Source organism: Staurois parvus, unplaced genomic scaffold (genome assembly GCF_062004578.1).
Source record: "Staurois parvus isolate SC_StPar_1 unplaced genomic scaffold, SC_StPar_1.0 ptg000171l, whole genome shotgun sequence".
Taxonomy (NCBI): domain Eukaryota; kingdom Metazoa; phylum Chordata; class Amphibia; order Anura; family Ranidae; genus Staurois; species Staurois parvus.
The window spans coordinates 2,161,950-2,166,739 of NW_028317967.1; the positions used below are offsets into that span (position 1 = coordinate 2,161,950).

Consider the following 4,790-nt stretch of genomic DNA (forward strand, 5'->3'; position numbering starts at 1 on the left):
CCCTCTTCCACATCTTCATATCCCCTGGGAGTCCCCCTTTTCTCCTTTACTCAATATGTAAATGTATAACACAGTCCAATCCAATATGAAACTATCCTAGTCCATTTTCACTTACCCTCCACTCTCTTGGCTCTCCTGTGGGGTGGCTCCAGGCTGCAGTTTCAGGTGTTTCTTGTCACTTCAGTTTCTTGGGGGGATTCCTCCAGGGTTTATCCTGCGTGGCCATCCATATATCTCTGGCAGTAACACTAAGTCTCTGGCCGGAAAAGCGAGCCAGGGAGCGGACCAGCGTCTCCCTCTCTCCTCGGGACGCCGGACGGCTTTTCCTCCTCCCAGAGCTCCTCCGCGGCAGCCCACGTGGCCCCGCCACGTCACTCGGTCTCCCTGGCAACCCGATGCTCCGTCCTGAGTCCCTGCCTGCGAGTCTCAGGAAGCCCGGGACTCGCAACTCGCTCCGTCATTTCCTTGCTCACCAAGCCGACATTGCTCCACCGGGATCCCCTCGCACAAGTAGGTACCCGGTCTCTTCCACTCGGAGGGCGCTTGGGGTGGTTGGAAGCGGAGTCTGTCGGAGAGCACTTACATCGTGCTCTCCTACACCGCCATGCTCAGGCTCCACCCCTAGTCGAGTCCCTGATCCTCCCAGCTGATTGGTTTCTATGCAGAGTTGCACCAGATTTTGCACTCTCCAGTTTTAGTAAATATCTATAATGTACAGCGCTGAGCAAACTTTTTGGCGCTATATAAATACTGTATAATAATAAATACCCCTAGTATGCATCACTGACTGTGGGACCTGCTCTAATTGATGACTGAATGGAAGAACTTCTATATTTTGTGCCACTAGACCAATATATCCAAATATTACTGGCCCAGAAGACAAATGCTCCCTTAACCCTGTTCTTCTCTGCATGTTATCTACTCACATACGTGCGTAGGTCTGTATAAAATGTGAGCAACTGGCAAAGAGAACATATAGTAATTACAGTAGCCCTTTATTATCACTGGATGGTAAATATAATATGTAAAACTTCTTAGATATAATATATGAAGCTTATTAGAAGTGCTTCTTTTTTTTAAGTCCGCGAACGTGCGAAAAAACGAAAAACCCGTAAGTGTACAAAAAAACATGCAAGTGCAAAACACCAACACAAAAAAGTGCACTTAGGGGTGTGCTTTGTGCACCCCCTGAAGGGGTTGGATCTCTACCCTGATCCCCCGGGGCGCGAAGCTCCTGACAGGGACAAGGTTCCCATGTGGTCCACCTAGCCAAAAGGCCTGGCGGACCCCGTTCTTTGTGGCCAGCCGAAGCCAGCCACCAAGTACTTGGTAAGGGGGATCTCCCAAAGAGAAAACCCCCTAGGGACAGGGGAGGAAGGAACCAAAAGGCAACACATCTTCCCCCTAGACTTCAGGGTAGGCCCGAGGACCCACACCCTACCGTCCGTGAGAAAGAAAACACACACAAAAGTGAAAACGTGACAAACGTGGGAGGTAAAATAAATTAAATAAATAAGCGAAAATAAAAAAGTGGCCGTGCAATTGTGCACTGGCTAGGCCCTGAGGCCCATAGCAAAAAAATTGCCCTGGACTTAGCCAAAAGGCCTAGCCCTAAAAGGTGCAGTGCAGAAAAAGTGTTTGAAACAGCGACCATGTGCACGTTTCACACGTTGGGGTTCCACACCCAAGTGTTACCAGGAGCACCCCTGAGGCGACCACTCTCAGGAGGCACTGGTTCGCGGACTTTCTGCCTCCCCGGCCCCTGGCCAGACAAGGTAGATCTGTTCGAATCAGGAGGTACTGGGCCCCTCTGGCGTTCCTGGGGGGAATTACTCCCGGGACCCAACAGCCAGCCCTGTATTAACTATCAGGACCCCCATCCTACCAGCAGGGGTGCTATACAACCATTCATCCCCGCAAGCAGGAACGATGGTGAAGCACCCCTACTGGACACTGATAAGAACAGATACTACACTTGATCTTAGCCAAAAGGCCGAGAAGCGATATTAGAAGTGCTTCTTAGTATAAGTGATTTCAGATGTCTACAGTAAGTTCTCTACAGTTCACACATGCCCAAATAGCATGGCTGTTCCATCACCGATGACATTTACTGAGTGCTCGGTGATTCACACTTCTGAATAATGCTGTTCTATAATGGGATGAAGGAACTGATCTGACAGTCTTTAGACCTGGAATCCCTCAAACAAGCTGCCCTTGAATTTGAACACTTGTGAAGACATGATGGCTGAAGAAAATACGGCATAGGAATCCTATATGACTTTGCCTTTCATACCATAGGACCATTTTATATGATGCTTCAAGAAAGCCAGATGAACATTTAAGAAATTATAAGAGAAGATGTACTTTTTATGCATTTATTGTAGCAAACCCTATATTGACAAACTTATAAGGACAATTACTGTGAAATCCTGGATTTGTATATGTGTAGAACAGATCCAAATGAAATTTATTTATACTTCTATATGATAGTAAAACTATATAAGAGCCAGCAATACTAGTGAAAAGGTTACTAACCACATTCGGAAATATGTTTGGAAATGTTCTCATGCTATAATGGAACCTGGGATTTCTGAAAACATGAATTTTATTGAGCAAAGTATATTTTATAAGACCTGTACATCACCTACAGCCTCATATCACATTCAGAATTGAATTCTCCAACTTTTATGTTTCAGTCTGGTTAGTTGCTCACATAAAAAATTTCAAAGTTTCTTTAAAGGAAAGCTGTCATGAAAGAGAAACTTGTGATTGGAAAGAAATTTGGGATCTTCAAGCTTGAGTCTAGTTTGTTTTTCTGGATCAATACATGTAGATAAAGTAGCGGTGCAAAACTGAGGCTCTTTTCTCTCTACTACGTTATATCACCCAGTATACTAAGCTGTGCAGGCAGAACCTAACCCAGTTATCAAAAGGCCACTTCTCTGCAGTACTCTACTAGCTCCCTACCTGGCATTAGCTTCTTTGTGCCCACAGGACACTCGGTGTATAGACACTTTAGTGCCCTGTACCACTGAGCTCAAGCTCTTGGTCACCTAGTCCACATTATTCAAGCTCGCTATACCAGTTTACTTTGACCTTGACTATTTTAGTTACACTTTAAGGCTGCTGTTTAGTGACCAGAGTCACAATTCCAGTAACGCCCTGTGGTGTCCTTGCAGTATCAAGGATTGTTGTTGTATGTCTGGTGATGTCTGTCCTGAATAGACAATCCTCACTGTCCCAGACATGCCTGGTGATTCCTGTCCTGTCCTGTTACCTGTTCAGCATCCCATCTGTTCCTGGACACATCTCATTCTGAACTCTGGGCAATTATCCCAGCCAAGCTTGAAGATAACACTGCTTGTATTCTGTTTCCTGCTAGTTGTAATCTTGTGACATGCCTGATGTCAGCACCTGTGGTAGTGAGCCCTTGTAGATACTCAACTTGGGGTTTCCCAGGGCGTGAAGTCTAAGCCTCAGCCTGCTTCTTCACCAGAGCCCCTGATGGTGGGGATGGACTTGCAGCAAGCTGGGACCAGGTCACGGCCTCCAGGTATGCCCAGCTGAGAATGAGGAGAACGCTCGCGGGAGCAGAGCACAATGGGTGGAGACAAACAGAAATCCGATAGACTAGCCGAAGTCAGGACAGGCAGAAAACAAGCACAGTCAGAGAACAAAGCCGGGGTCGGTACACAAGTAGTCAATGCAGGATACAGGCAATAGCAACACACAGGAGCTCAGACAACTAGGAAGTTGCTCAGGCAAAGTGGCCTAGACTGAGCATGTCTTATATAGGCAGACAAACAAGGAGGTGGGCCAGGAAGTGATGGAAGGGAAGGAAATAAAACCCAGAGAACATCTGACGACACCCATAGGTGAGCACAGACAAACACACATGTAAAGGGATCAGGAACAGCAAGGAGGTAAGAACACAAACAAGAAATTGCAGGCTAACTTGTGACACCTGACAACTATAAACAGTGGGGTTATTCTAGGGACTACAATCTGGAAACTACCATAGAGTCAAGTTCCAACACTTTTTACGGAGTGCAATTTCAAAAACTGGTCAAAGATTCATGGCTTCGTTAAAAGCTTAGGTCTATGAAACAGAGTGGTCATTTCTTGCGGTACGCAGAAAAATAAAAACAAAGTTCTAATTTGGACAAAAATAAAGCTTCCCTGATCTAAATAACCCTTACCTTTCTTCGTTTTAACCACTTGACCTCTGAAAGGTTTTACCCCCATTCCTGTCCAGGGCATTTTTTGCTATTAGGCACTTCACTTCTTTAACTAGTAATTATGCAGTCATGCAACGCTGTACCCAAACAAAATATACATGATTTATTTCACAGAAATAGAGCTTTCTTTTGGTGGTATTTGATCACCATTGGGTTTTTTTATTTTTTGCAATATAAATGGAAAGTGGACAAAAATTTTGAAACCCCCCCCCCAATATTGTCACGTACCTGGTGATGGAGGCCAATGGAGAGAGGGCTTCCCTTGCGATTAAGTTCCGCACTCCCCTGAGAGTGGGACAGCGGGAGTCTGGCCCAAAGTTGCACAGGTCGCCTGTAGGAGTGCTGGTTGGTGGTCCACTCAAAAGCACAGCTGGTGCATGGAGATAGGTCTGCAAACAAGAGGCACCTGTGTGTGGTATGTAAGCCGTTCTGGGATTTGGATGTTTACTGGGTAGTTGGTTCAAGTCAAGGTCAGGTACCAGGTGGGAATCAGAGCAGATGTAGTCAGATGGGATAGCTGAGGTCATTCACAGAGGAGCGAGAGAGCGAGAG

At 46.0% G+C, this 4,790-nt stretch overlaps 1 non-coding gene across 1 annotated transcript; it reads right to left on the minus strand.

Moving 5' to 3' along the window:
- Window positions 1-1,823: 1,823 nt before the first annotated feature.
- Window positions 1,824-2,005, minus strand: LOC149462698 (U2 spliceosomal RNA). Its single transcript, XR_016312621.1, has one exon. It is a non-coding gene; the product is annotated as a U2 spliceosomal RNA (small nuclear RNA).
- Window positions 2,006-4,790: the final 2,785 nt, after the last annotated feature.